This window comes from Lycorma delicatula, chromosome 2 (genome assembly GCF_047948215.1).
Source record: "Lycorma delicatula isolate Av1 chromosome 2, ASM4794821v1, whole genome shotgun sequence".
NCBI lineage: Eukaryota > Metazoa > Arthropoda > Insecta > Hemiptera > Fulgoridae > Lycorma > Lycorma delicatula.
Window position 1 is genome coordinate 34,223,455 of NC_134456.1, and position 16,116 is coordinate 34,239,570.

Consider the following 16,116-nt stretch of genomic DNA (forward strand, 5'->3'; position numbering starts at 1 on the left):
ACTAATTCTTCCGTACTGTTTTTGAAAACTACAAATATCGTAATGACTACCAAGTTTAAGATTATTTTCTTTTAAATTTTCTATTTTAAAATTTATTTCACATAGCGTAACACTTTCACTATATCAACTGATTTACATATAATTACATTTACAAAAATTTATTGAAAAAAATGTAGCAGAAATTTTTCTAATCAGTGATCTCTAAGAAGATTAAAGATGTAGGCAATCCGCAAAAACTTTATACAGAAGTCCGTAACTGAAAGTTATTTATTACACTTACAAGTTTACTACACCTTTCTCCCTAGTGAATCAATTTAGTTAGTTGCACAAGAGACGGATGTGAGAACATAATATTAAATGCATATTAAATTAGTTTTTTTTAATGTTTGTTGAGTATTGATAATGATCCACTGTATTCAAGTTTAACAAATTTATCACAAATTATAAATAACTATATTCTGTTGGTTAAAACATATAAGATATTTATCACTACTGTTTTCAGAAAATAAATGTTATAGATGTACGTATGAGTTAATAACAAATTTGCAGACAGATAAACAATAGTTTATCATAATTTATTGAAATCACCTACGTGCTAATAAGTAAATGAAAATAAAGTTTATTCTCTGTTATTATAATTTTAAATTCCATTTCACATTAATTTTATGCGGAATTGTGATGGTACATCGTAAGCAAATGTTAAGCTATAGATTTAATTCTACTATATATCTTAACTTACGATTAGGCGACACAGTATGTATAATATTATTCCTAAGACTAGTTCTACAAGATAAAAATTGAATTATTCATCGCTTATAGGGGATTTATGCCACGAGGTTATTCAAAGGGCATGTGTAAAAGGAAGTTCAATAAATCTCAACTAATAACTTCATAGACTGCACCAAAAACATCTAAGTATACCTTGCTAAAAAAATTGTGATCCGAAGAAATTTTTGTTAATTTTTTTCTTTAGAGAATTATTTTTGCAAAGTGCAAATTACAAGAATAGAAATATAAAGATTAAAAAATTGATATCAAAATATAATAATTATTTTTAAAAAAATGGAACCGACATCAAAGATGCGCTAAAGAGTAAGAAATATATATCCAAATATTTAATTACTTAGATAATTTTTTGAATCAGCGCCTACTCCTACAAAATTAATTTCTAGACATAATATAAATTTGTTCTATAATACTATAAATGTATACTACATAAAAACCAATACAGTTATTACACCAGTGGAATTCATATTTATGTGCTTTGATTTCTTTTTTGTTTGCGATTATTACGTATTTTTATATTCGTCATCTATAGGTCATAGATTCAAGTACCACATGATCATGTATTTTAGCGCAGATTCATTAAAGTGTCTAAAGTAATTAATTAACTATTTTTACGAAATTATTTCTTAATTTTTAGCATATTTTCATGTCGGATCCAAATTTTTTTAAAAATAATTATATCATAATTTGTTGTGTCTGATTAATAACGATCACTCGATGAAGTTAATGTGCTTTTTTGGTCATGCAACTGCCTCCAGTCAAAGGTCATTGGTGTTTTGTTCAACATCCTTGGTGTGAAGCAGAAAAAATTTGTGGCATCAGTTTTCATTTTGTGAGCTAAAAATAAGCATGAGACAAAGAAATGACATCGATTTATTAAATAACTTACGTTTTGATGAAATTACAACAGGCCAATTGGAAATGCTTTACGAAGGAAGAAGGGTACCTTTAACACACGAATTTGCAGGTGGAAATGCTGTAAGAAAAAACACCCAACTATTAAATTAGCTGATGAATGTAATCGTAGTATGATTGATACTGTTATATCAAAAACAAATGGAAAAAATTACATGGAAAAGCTACTCCAAATATTCGTATCCGAATTTTCGGACGAAAATCGCAAATATCTCGAAAACAGTTGGTCCTAGACTTCCTTTCTTTTTCCTGTTTAGCCTCCGGTAATTATCATTCAGGTATTACTTCAGAGGATGAATGAGGATGATATGTATGAGCGTAAATGATGTGTAGTCTTGTACAGTCTCAGTTCGACCATTTCTTTACAGTCAGGCGGTTAGGCAGTTCCAGCTGCCTTTACTAGGACTTGAACGTTGGAACTCTCGACTTCCAAATCAGCTGATTTGAGAAGACGCGTTCACCACTAGACAAACATATTTTGAAAAACATTTTTCGACCCGCTACGACGAACACGAACAGCCGATCTGATCTCCGCCCCTGTTAATTGTAACATCGAGATGCCGCTAAGGAATTTATTTCGGGGGAGGAGATGAAATGGGGGTGCTCTTAATATATCTCCGCAACCGTTCGTCCGATTTTCAAAATTCAAACGGATTGTTTTATATTAAATTGACGTCTATCTATTGTTTGCATCAGATACACTCTCGATCTACCAGATCATGATAATGGGAAATTTAGTTATGAATCTTATTTAGTTATATCCAGTTTATATTTATTTTATTTATTTATATCTTGATTTAGCTGTAAATCGGAAATCTAATTCTAGTCTGGAATGTCATCTCCGACTTTGAAAATTCCATCATCGATCACATCGACGTTCTTACAATAACTGCTAGTCTGTTACAGAATCAAGACTGGTATAGTTTAAATCAAATGACAAAAAACACATAAATTGTGTTGGAGTGAGAATTTGTCCTATTATCCCTATAGCTATACTGCTTTTAGCATCATAGTTACTTATTAGTTCAAACTTCTCGCAGATGCCTATGCTGCTGGTTGCTATATATAAGCTCACATTCGCCCACCATTCTCATTGTGATTGGAAGTCACGCTACTGCACGTCCGCAGTCATTTCTACTTCGGCGTTAGATGTAAATTGATCATCTGTATCCATATCGTGTAACGTTTATATAAAGGTAAGTACTATCATTTTTATTCTTCAAAAAATTAAATATTGGAAGTCTATAAACATTGAAGGCAGATTCTCAAACAGCTCGTGTACAATGGCTAGCAAATGTTTTTAACAACTAATTGTTAAAAATATTGCGTTTTAATTTATTTAAATCATAAAGCCATTCCAAAATTCACACGGGAATGTTTCCGAGGGTTGAAAGTTACTACTAATACCTTCTTCATGTTCAGACACTCTCAATCAATCTGAAATAGCAAAATCAGAACTTTCGGACGAAAGTCACGGATATCTCGAAACCGTTGGTCGTAGAGCTCTGAAAAATTTTTCGACCCCACGATCCACCCCATTTGATTTTCGGAAATGTTATCAAATGCAACACGAGATGCCCCTAAGGAACATATTTCAAGGTGGGGGGGGGGGGGTGCAACCGTTCTAATATATCTCCGCAACCGTTCGTCCGAACGTAAAAATTTGAAGGAGTATATTATATTAAATTGAGAGCTATCTACCGCTTACATCGAGCACGCTCTTCCGATCAATCGGAAGTAGCCGAATCCGAATTTTTGGACGAAAATCGCAAATATCTCGAAAACGGTTGGTGTTAGAGCTCTGAAAAAAATTTTCGACCCCCCTACGACGATACACCCCATCTGATTTTCGCCACTGTTATCGAATGGCAGCATCGAGATGCCCCTAAGGGATATATTTGGGGGGGGGGGTTGCACCTAATATATTTCCACAACCGTTCGTACGATTTTCCAAATTCAATACAGGTATTTTAAATAAATTTGAGGGCTATCTATTGCATACATCGAGCAGATTCTCGATATATCGGAAATAGCCGAATCCGAATTTTCGGACGAAAATCGCAAATATCTCGAAAACGGTTGGTCTTAGAGCTCTGAAAAACTTTTTCGACCCCCCTACGACGATACACCCCATCTGATTTTCGCCACTGTTATCGAATGGCAGCATCGAGATGCCCCTAAGGGATATATTTGGGGGGGGGGGGTTGCACCTAATATATTTACACAACCGTTCGGACGATTTTCCAAATTCAATACAGGTATTTTAAATAAATTTGAGGGGATATTGCATACATCGAGCAGATTCCCGATATATCGGAAATAGCCGAATCCGAATTTTCGGACGAAAATCGCAAATATCTCGAAAACGGTTGGTCTTAGAGCTCTGAAAAAAATTTTCGACCCCCCTACGACGATACACCCCATCTGATTTTCGCCACTGTTATCGAATGGCAGCATCGAGATGCCCCTAAGGGATATATTTGGGGGGGGGGGTTGCACCTAATATATTTCCACAACCGTTCGTACGATTTTCCAAATTCAATACAGGTATTTTAAATAAATTTGAGGGCTATCTATTGCATACATCGAGCAGATTCTCGATATATCGGAAATAGCCGAATCCGAATTTTCGGACGAAAATCGCAAATATCTCGAAAACGGTTGGTCTTAGAGCTCTGAAAAACTTTTTCGACCCCCCTACGACGATACACCCCATCTGATTTTCGCCACTGTCATCGAATGGCAGCACCGAGATGCCCCTAAGAGACATATTTGGGGGGGGGTTGCACCTAATATATCTCCACAACCGTTCGTCCGATTTTCCAAATTCAATAGAGGTATTTTAAATAAATTTTTAGTCGATTGTTTAATCCACGTTCACCTTGTAAATGTATCGTTTCGTCTTATTTAAATATTCTAATTTATCGTTAAGGTAACGATTAATCATTCATGAAGTAAATTAAGTCTATAATTACATACCATCGTACCTGATTAAAAGATAACGGTCAACATATAATGTGCACATACTTTAACGTAAAGTTAGTACATTTCAGATCATGTCAGTTAATTTTAAATAATACTCGAATGATTTATATACTAATTCTACCTCGGTTGTTTTCAGGCAAATTATCCAGTCTTTAGAGAGGTCTCACTATTCACCGCTAGATTATCCGCCAGCACCATAACTGATTGATGTATATCGCATCGAGACCGGATTCGTTAAAAAAAGGTAAGTATACATGACCATTCAAATTCAAACAAATTGAGTAGTCAAATGGACGATGGCTATTAATTTTGAATATTATTCACATGATATATATTAACTCCGACCCGATTGTAAATGTGTCTGATTATAGTCGTAAGAGTATCTCCATATACATCCGGTTGAATATGAAATCAGTTTACAACCAAACACACTGCTCCCTTTAAAGTGCGCCAACTAGACAAATAAGCAGTCAACTCTGGACGAGTTCTTCGTGCCCCGTTGTGGCGTATTCCTGCTAGCCTATTAAAGAGTTAGCACCGAAAGGACTTCAGTGGACGGTCTGAAGGGGAATTACGTCGGGAGGACAGGCTTTATAAGTCTAGCCTTCCGCGGTCGGCCCGTAAAATGGGTTCGATAACGCTGGTATAACAACGGAATTGGAATGCAATTAAATCCGTCCTTAAAACACTAAATTAATAAACAAAACTTGTAAAAATTAGACCCGCTATATAAAATTAACCAATTAAAAAAAAAACAAGCCCGATTAGAATGATCCAGCAGCAAGGGACTCTGTCCAGGTTCTGCGATGGAGTAGGGAGTAATAGACTCCCGCCAACTTTGCATTCCATTCCGAGTTCTTCAGTCCTGCATTGGATTTCGTGAGAGTAAGTCGCACGAGTGTTTGTCTTCTGATAACCAGTATTAGATTTACTTAAGCAGACAACTTCAATATTCTTTATCTTTAAGTTACAGGAGTTTTCATCCGGTTTTAACCAGTCTCATTTTGATTGATTTACGCGTACCACATTTTCTTTACTAGCATGTATGCTAGTCTAATACTGCATCTAAACCAGATCTTCTAGAACTAAATTTAAATAAACGCTTAAATTGATCAGAGTATGGTTTTATCCTCCTTCTACCCCGATAACTACACTGCTTTTAACCCGATAGTTATTTCTTAGTTAAAACCTTTCGAAGGTGCCTAAATCATCTGGTTGCTATATATAGATTCACAATCAGCTCCAATTTAATTTGTGATTGTTGTTGCAGGAAGATGTACGGAGAAAACCGATGCAAGAGGGCAAGACTCGACGCAGTCGATCAGGTTGGACGATTCACACTCATCGAAAATGCTTTTAAATGCAACTTGAGCACCTACTATTATAAGAACGACAATCAGGTGTACAAGGATATCCAACCGCTGTTAGATTCTATGACGGTTGAAATCGAATCGTTGCTGACGAAATCTTTAGAACGTTATGGACCCATCAAATACAACATATTAATCGAACTGTCGTACGAAAAATCGCTAGTCGACGAGTACAGCGACATCTGCTTCAAAACAAAAAACTTTGAGGTCATCAACGTGAACGATATCGAACGCTCGATAGAAGCCGTGTTCGAGTCATTGCTTCGTGAAGAGTCCAATTTTGAAGGGAAGAAGAGCGGTTGGACGCTTTTGAGTATCGATGGGGTCTTAATTCGTATAAACCGTTTTCGTCCCCTTAAAGGTTCGTGTTGTATTTCCTTACCAAAATCCATTACCGCAAAACATGCCGTCATCAACGTGAAGAATAATGACGATTATTGTTTCAAATGGGCGATTTTAAGCAAGTACGTGCAAGGCCGTAATCGTCATCGGATAGATAAGCGATACAACGCCCTGCTTGATAAATACAATTTTGATACCCTTAACTTTCCAACGCCACTGAGCGACGTCTACAAATTCGAAAAAATTAACGATGGGGTTTCTGTGAACGTTTTCTCGGTAGACGAAAACGAAATCATTGTCCCCATCAAAATCTGTTCAGAGGAGAAAAACGATCATTTTGATCTTTTGCTGCTGGCCAACGGCGATCGTCATCATTTCTGTTTCATTTCCGACTTCGAAAAGCTGATCGGTTCCCAGCTTACAAAGCATGGACATAGAATAAAAATTTGCAAGAGGTGTTTCACCTACTATAAAAATGACAAAGATTGCGAGAGAAAGATGGCAGATCATTTGGAAAGGTGCAGCAGTAATCCGCCCGCTAAAGCCATTCTCCCTGAACTGCAGGAAGACGGCTCTAAACCCGTACTGCAATTCAAAAACTACCATCATTCGTTTCCACTTCCTGTAGTATGTTATGCGGATTTCGAGTGCATTTTAAAACCGGTAGCGAGATGTTACCCCAACCCCAAAAGTTCATACACCGTTTCTACGGAGCAGCACATCCCCATGAGCTATTGTGTCTATTTCGTAGTTCATCCTTCCACGTCGGAGGCCATTCGAAAAGTAATCCCATCAGATCCTATCCTCTACAGAGGAGAAGAAGCGCCCCGGTCATTCATGCAACTCCTCTACAACGTCGCCGCCCAAGTCGGTGAAATTCTTAAAGCGCATAAAGCCATGGAATTCACAAGCGAAGACCAGCACGCCTTCGAATCAGCCAAAAATTGTCAGATGTGCAACGTGAGATTCACCCCTGAGGTCCGACCAATACGAGATCATTGTCATATCACAGGAAAATACAGGGCAGCTCTGTGCTCCAAGTGCAACCTGAAAAGGGTTAGCAGGACTTTCATCCCAGTTTTCATCCACAACAGTTCCAATTATGATTCCCATTTTATTGTTAGAGAACTGGGCTATGACGAAAAACGAATCACTGTGATACCGAGTACTACCGAAAAATACATTTCCTTTGGAAAGAATATCAACGACCGAATATCCCTGCGCTTCATCGACACGTACCGCTTTATGGCCTCCAGTCTTGATTATCTTGTAAAAACTCTCCCTACCGATAAATTCGAACATACCAGAAAGTTTTTCGACCAATCAGATATGTCCCTGGTGACACGAAAAGGAGTCTATCCGTACGAGTACACCACCTCGTGGAAAACGCTGGAAGAAACCTCTCTTCCCCCGATGGAGAAATTTTACAGCAGTCTCACGGGATCGGATATAACCGAAGAGGACTACGAACATGCAAAAAGAGTGTGGTATCATTTTAGGATAAACACACTAGGCCAATATAGCGATCATTACCTTAAATGCGACGTGCTGCTTCTGACCGACGTTTTCGAAAACTTCAGATCTCTATGCCTGAGCCAGTATGGATTAGACTGTGCGCATTACTTCACCCTACCTGGATTCTCGTTCGATGCGATGTTGTATAAAACGAGCATTCAACTCGAACTGATCACAGACTACGACATTTACACGTTCCTAGAAAAAGGCATTCGCGGTGGTATTTCCGTCTGTGTTAAGAAACACGCAGAAGCCAACAACCCCTACATCCCAGATTCGTATGATCCCCATCAACCGTCCAAATACCTCATGTACCTTGACGCCAACAACTTATATGGCTGGGCCTTAAGTCAGCATCTTCCGTATAAGGATATCCGGTGGATGAAGCCTGAAGAACAAGATTCCGTATTGGAGAACATCATGTCCGTACCAGACGATGGCCCAATCGGATATATACTCGAAGTAGATGTCGAATATCCCCCGCACCTCCACGACGCACACAGCGATTTTCCCTTTTTGCCTACGAACGAGGTCCCTCCAATCTCTAAATACTCCAAACTCATGCCGACGGTAAGGAACAAGTCGAAATATATTTGTCATTTTACCATCCTAAAACAGGCGATTAGTAATGGACTTCGAGTGACCAAACTTTACAACACGTTACAGTTCGCACAGTCCGCGTGGTTAAAGGACTACATCGAAATCAACACGCGAAATCGCCAAAAAGCCCGAAACGATTTCGAGAAGGATCTGTTTAAACTTATGAACAATAGTGTATTTGGCAAATGCATGGAAAATGTTAGAAAGAGGGTCAATATAGAATTGGTTTCCTCTGAAAAAAGACTGATGAAACTCATCAGTAAGCCAACCTTTCAGGATAGGGTAATTTATAATGAAACTCTATGCGCCGTTCAGTGCGCCAAGGAAAAGATACATTTCAAAATACCTATATATGTGGGCTTTTCCGTGCTCGAATTGAGCAAGAGCCTGATGTACGACTTCCATTACGATGTGATGAAAAGGAAGTATGGGTCAAAAATCTGCCTGCTGTATATGGACACAGACAGTTTTTTTTATGAAGTGGAAACGAATGACATTTACCAAGACCTCAGAGATAAAATGTTCATGAAATTCTTCGACACATCTGACTATCCTAACGACCATCCTTGCCACTCATTGAAAAACAGGAAAGTGATAGGGAAGTTTAAAGATGAGTGCAGCGGCGTTCCTATCCGCGAATTTATCGGACTGAGAGCCAAACTCTATACGTTCAGAACTGGGTCGGGTAAAGTAGTAAAAAAGGCAAAAGGAATAAAAAAGAATGTCGTGAAGAATAAAATTGGAATCGAAGATTATAAAAAGTGTCTGCTTGACTGTAATACCGATATGTACAGGACCATGAAGATGTTTAAGTCTAAAAAGCACAACATTGAAACGATTCAGGTGAACAAATTGGCTCTTAGTAATTTCGACGATAAACGTGTTGCTATAGACAGAATAAATACTCTGCCGTGGGGACACAAGGACGTTCCGTTTGAATTGAATAAATTATTTTCCAAAAATTGTAGTTAGTTATTTTCAAACCATTCTCTGTCCGCTACCTTCCCATGCGGTTCATTATCGTCCATTACGACCGGCAGGACCCTCAAAGGATCACGAAGATCTGCCTATATACCTGCAAGAGGATCCTGAAATCGAGAAGTATCAACCGTTTCCTGAAGAAGGTACAGATTTGAGTCAAGATAAAATTTTTTTTTGTTTTGTTTGCTATCTGTACTAAAAATCTAACGTCAATTTTATTGTGTACTGTATTCGTAATTTTAAAATTGTATCTGCACTGTATCTAGAATTAATTTTTAAAGACCAATAAAAAATCTGTTAACAAAAAGAAAATTGTTTTCATTTCTAGATTTAAGTTATCTTTCCCTTTCAAAAGAAAAGATTAACGATGGCATATTTAAATGGTGCAATCGATTCAGAAAGAGCATTCTTTGAACAAAAACAGTAAAACGATGATCGAGCTTTTTATAGCCATCTATACGGCGGTCGCCACCGACACCGCCGCGGACGGGTTTGAACCCAAACAATTGCTATTTGATTACGGGTTCTTGAAAGGTTTAATAATCTAGCAGTTCAACAGAACTCTTAAGTCTAACGTGTGGCGAAAATTTACAGAACAGGGTAATTATCGATTGGGGTAGGTATATTACATGAAACCCACCGGGTTGGTCTAGTGGTGAACGCGGCTTCCCAAATCAGCTGATTTGGAATTCGAGAGTTGCACTCAAGTCGTAGTAACTTTTATACGGATTTGAATACTAGATAGTGGATACCAGTGTTCTTTGATGGTTGGGTTTCAATTAACCACACATCTCAGGAATGGTCGAACTGAGACTGTTCAAGACTACGCTTCATTTATACTCATATATATATCATCCTTATTCATCTTCTGAAGTAATAATACCTGAACGGTAATTCCCGGAGGCGAAACAAGAAAAAGCAAAGAAAAATTTATATTAGATGAATTGCTCAATCGTTATAACAATACGATCCACAGAACCGCAGGTTTTAAACCTAAAGACGTTTTGTATGAAACAAACATGAGGTAATACTAAACATATCACTTTCACGAGAAAATCAGACGGCGTACGGACGTTGGAAAATATAGCGTGAGCGATTGGGTGAGAATAAATAAGTGTAAAAAGCATTTGCCAAAGGATAACTTCCGAATTGACCAAACGAAATTTTTACTATTTATAAGGTTAAAACGACAGAGTTAAAACGACAAGGTTAAAACTTCCTGTCTTAAAAGTGAAAAGTAGTAAAGGGAAGTTTCTTTGCCAAAGAACTGAGTTAAGCCAAGTATGGTAACGTTTACTTGGTGGAAAAGATATTGAAAAGAAGGGTAATAAAGTGTACGTCCGATGGTTGGGATTTGATAAAAAACAAGATTCTTGGATAGAAGAGAAGGGTCTTATAAAGTAAATTACTCAGTTAAAATATGTTTAGTAGCGGAGATGGATGCCGAACACAATTTCGTCCAATTGATAAGCGACGTGGTCGATTTCGATGCGAAAAAATCACAGCTCTCTTCTTCCGGACAACATTTGATGTCCGATCGTAGATCCATAGAATACCGGTAAGACCAACGCGTTCTGAACCTCATTCCCAGCGGGTTGAGGTTCAGCAATATATACGTTTTTTCTAAATCCTTATACCAACCGAAGTATTTATTTCTGAAAGGTTTACTGAACGGCGTCGAAAGAAAAGGCTACTTTTGTTTCGACGTCGTTCATCGATAATGACGTCATCGTAGCGCCAGAAGAAACGGAGCCGAATTCGATAATGATATTCGACAACGTGATATACGAAAAAACAAAATAATATAACAAAATATTTCACCATGGGACGTCGCAATAACACCCATCTGTTTTACAGCAACCAGACCTACGCAAAATCTCCAAGCAATTGGTCCGCAACAATGCTAATTTTCTTACGATCTTCTGTCAGGACGAGAAGACACATCTACCACGATCACGTGACGCCCGATATGCCGTTCGCAAAGTTTAAAGAAATGTGTAACGAGGCCTGGAACCGGTCTAGAAACGTCAACATACAATGAAAAACATTTAAAATGTTTATTTGATTTTTATTGGACTTATTTACATCACTATTATTGGAATTAAATTCTCTTCAAGTTTTTTTAACAACGTTTACGCATTTATTATTAGTCATTTAACAAAGTTATTGTATTGCAAACCTACAAAAACTGTTTTGAGACAACAAATCTTTCGGTATTACTTCGGATGTCATGAAAACTACTGGAGATACAGTTATGGGACCTATTTTATCCAATTTTCAGGTCGTAAATCACAGGAAACCATTAATTTCACCTCGAAAATAAGTTCTAAAATTTTCAGTACGACCTCATTTCACCAGATACCATTAAAAAATAACATTTAAATCTAAAAAACAAAACAATCACTTCACGCTTAAAAATTTTCTAACGTTTGATTGTTATAAGCTACCTACTAATGTATTATTTTTAGACAGGATAAGATTGGAACTCTTATCAGAAAGTTACAAGGTTATTTTATAATTTTTATCACTTTTGGCTGTTTCAACCTAACGAATTAAATTCCTTTTTTGTGTATATAAATGAGAACTTATAAGTGGATAATAGATTTAAAAATAAAATTTTAAGTGTTTATAAAAGTTCATTTTTAAATTTCTTAAAACAGAACGCCTAAACAGATTTTTATATTTTTTAATCTTTACATAATTCATTTTAGAACTTTTTTACAATTTTCCTTTTTTTTAAGAAAATTATTAAACAGATGAAAAATATATAAGAATGCAGCGAGTAAAATAATTTCTATCGCTATTACTGGAAGATGGTTTTAATTTTAAGCTCAAGTAAAGTTCAACAACATCGTCGGTAATACTGTCTTAATTTTGTATTGCCCCATAACAATCAATAAGACCAGCTATGATTGGGCAACTCAGATCTTATCTAGTGTTCAGAATCATCCCTTATGCAAGGTCATTAATTAAACACCACGTAAGTAAAACAGCAGCAAATTAAAATTTCTATTTTTTAATAATATTTTTTCAATTGCAAAAAAAAATCGTATTATTTACACTTCTTTAGTCTTTTTCATTCGTAGTATAGATTTACATCTCTTTAAGCTTATATTTTTCAGTTTATGTAAAATCAAATAGGTGACGTCAGTAAAATTAAACCGACATGCGGACGAATGAACGATAAGTAATTCAAAACAAATAACAAAACACACTCATATTTATTTTAATTCGGCTTTTAGAATTTTAAGTTCATCGTTTACGTAGATAGTTTTACGTTTACAACTGTTGATTGAATACAAGTCGATTTACATCACACGTGTTATGTTACATTCCATTTTACGAGTCAATATCATAATTTTTCGACACAAATCTTGAAGATAAAACCGTAACAAAAAACTAAACCGTTAATACAAAGAGACAGAAGGGATGAAAACGGGCTAAGGTAAATAGTATTCAGTTTAAATAATTTAGTTTAAGCTACATAATTTTTGTTCGGTATTTTAGTTAATTTTATCATACATTTAACAATCAATTTTTTTCTTTAAACTTATTAACGAATTACGGTAAAAATAATTTCCTTAAAAATTACTTCCTATTGAGTAAAAGACTTAAACTTAGTGTTCTATTCTTATTCCACCTAACAATACAAAAGTAAATGTGTTTTTTCTTTCCTTTTTTTTCTAATAAATAATAAAGTAACATGTACGAATGATTATCGAACGTTCTTCGTTGACAAAACAGAGAAAGAGTTTACTAGAACTGAATTAGAAGTGAAAGCGGGAGAGGTAACGTTCATTGAGCACGTGCGTCGTTAGTCGTCGCTGGAGAGAGACGTCGCGTAGCGTTTTATTTGATCGCTACAAGAAGATGGTAAGCGTGTTGTGTTCGGTCCACTCTGTTCTGTATTCGGAGTCGGACGACGAACACCGAGCAATCATCGCACTTCACCCCGGCGTGGCGCGGCCCAGCAGCGAGTACGCTGAACCCGGGCCATTGTCCTGGTGACGTCACACCAGGTTCTCTGTCATCCATTTTATATTCCCCCACACCAAGTATTTAACGAGCCACGCAATCGTCATTGTTTGAATCTGCAACAGAGCCTTTCGAATAATTATTAACTTACTTTTATTCTCTTCAGTTAACAATAAAAAAAAAAAGAAACTTAATATTAACATCAAATCGAGGTAAACTTCTATCAGCATAATAAACAATGCAATGAACTTTTTTTTAACACTAATCAAGTTAATTACCAAAAATTATTTAATAGAATATATATATATATATATATATATATATATATATACAAATCTCAATCTTACTAAGATCAATTTTAAAAAAAATTAATTTATCTTAAATTTAAATTAATTAATTAATTATTTTAAATGCTTTTTTACGATGTATAAAGACAAATGTATATAGACAATGACGCAAGCGGTAGATTAAAAAATGGCATAAATTATTCTTTAACAAGTTTTGCTCATCGACGCAAAATTTAAATTATTTATTCTAGAATTCTTTTTCAGTTTACTTCATCATAAAAAAAATAATAATACTTCCAGAATTTTTTTTTCCACTGAACACATTATGTATATTATTTCAAAACTTTACAAAAGATTTTTTTTTAAAGCGATTAAACAAAATGAAATACGCTATACCAAAATTTAATAAGTAAATTTTGCGTCTGGGTATTTGATATGTTTTCTCTGCATTTGATGGTTCATTGCTCCGTGAGAAACTCATTTCTTTCATTATTTGTTTGTAGATTTTCAAATGACACTTCTTTCGAAGATAGATTATTTTAAGTAAAATCATAGAGTAGAAAATTTTCCATAATAATCCCTGAAAAAGTTTCCTTGTTATTCTTGTATTTTTTTTTTAGATCCAGAGTATCAGTTTTTAAACTGCAAGCAACAGTAAATTTATCAAAAATCCGAATCTGCTAACAAATAATTTTTTAGTTCAAGGCATCTTCAATAAGAAACTAAAATATTTAAATGGATCTTTATACACGAGAAATGTTTGTAAATTATAAATTTTTAGCCTCCATTAATTTTCTCTTCTAGTTAACAATTGCATCTCAAGTATACATCGCATTGCAAATTTTGAAAATTAACCAGATAAACTGAAATAATAAACTTAAAAGAAATGAAATAACTTATTAAAAAAATGATATTCAAAATTTTGAGAGAATGGATAATCTGTTCAGTGGAGAATAAATAAATTCGGAAATGGAAAAAAAAATTAATAACAAAACCATTTTAAAAAATATATCCGCTCTTAAAACAAACAAAAATAAAACTTTTTCGTTACTTTAAATATCTATCTACTTTTAGAAGTAGATGCCAAATTAAAAAGAAACAGTTTTTTAAATTTTTAATTAATTATTTTTTTTTTTATAAATCCATGATTGTAAGTTAAGACGTTTTCAAGAAGAATGTGTAAGAACAGTAGTAGTAAACTAGAAAATTCAAATTTTTATGGAAACTTTTTTTGTTTAATATAACATACTTTTTTAAATACTGGTTTACATTAATATAAGAATGTTATTTTTTAAAAATAAAAAGAGGGAGAGGGAGAGTGTTTGGTTTTCTGTCCCTTTTATCATATTTATCTTTATTTTCTTTGAATACAAGAAAACATTTTCAAATAAATTTTTCGCTTTGTCCATGGATCCATTTTGGTTTTTCATAAATTTATATTTACAATAACGGAACGGAACGCAAGAATGGCGGGAGTTTTAATATTTCTCCGTACAGATCGCAGAGCCTGGACAATGTCCCTTGCTGCTGTATCTTTCTATTATCGGGCGGATTTCATCGGTTATTTAGTAGCGGTTAAGGTTTAATTTTTATTTATGGACGGATTTTTTTGCAATAAATATCTGAAATAAAAAAAAAAAAAAACATCCAAAATGATGTCTACATATCATATTAGCATTTAGTTATATGGAAAATAATAAATACAAATTCAGATTTTTTTTAAACTATTAAAAAAGTACATTATTAGAAAATTATACCAACTTCGCCAGTTTTGATGATTTTTTTTATAAAAAAAGGTAAACTTTTTTCTTAATTGTAACACTGATATTTATAAAATTCTCTTACAAACTTTAAGTTAACTTTTTTTTATCTCATTTAAGAATAATTATTATTACGATTTTTTATCGTACTTTAAATTTTTACATTTATAACCTCTAAAAATAGCGCAATCTTTAATTTTTAAAATACAATTTTATGAAAATCAGAAAATTATATATTCTTTCCTACATATGATAAAGTGATTCATGCAGGTCATTATGGCCGACGGAAATTTTATTTAAAACATCATTGTATCATTGTGGGTCTATTAATAAAAAAAAAGTCCAAACACACATTTATTTCAAAAAGTTTTTTATTAAAACTAATTAAAAAGTAAAAGCAAGTATGATGAACGATTTCAATACATTAAAAACTGAGTTCATAAATGCGTTTCAAAAACTGTAATATATGATCAGAGATTTATTCTGAATGCAATGCAAAAACATTTTAACCAAAACAAGTTGTTAAAAATAAATGTATAACTTCTAAAGTTTGCTATATATATAAATATATATTTTATTCTCTCTAAAAAAAAATACAAA

The 16,116-nt window shown here is 34.5% G+C and overlaps 1 long non-coding RNA gene across 1 annotated transcript; it reads left to right on the forward strand.

The window, feature by feature from the left end:
• The first annotated feature begins 2,802 nt into the window (after positions 1-2,802).
• On the forward strand, positions 2,803-9,795 carry LOC142320631 (uncharacterized). Its single transcript, XR_012755459.1, has 3 exons — positions 2,803-2,897; positions 4,823-4,930; positions 5,957-9,795. It is a non-coding gene; the product is annotated as an uncharacterized LOC142320631 (long non-coding RNA).
• Positions 9,796-16,116: the final 6,321 nt, after the last annotated feature.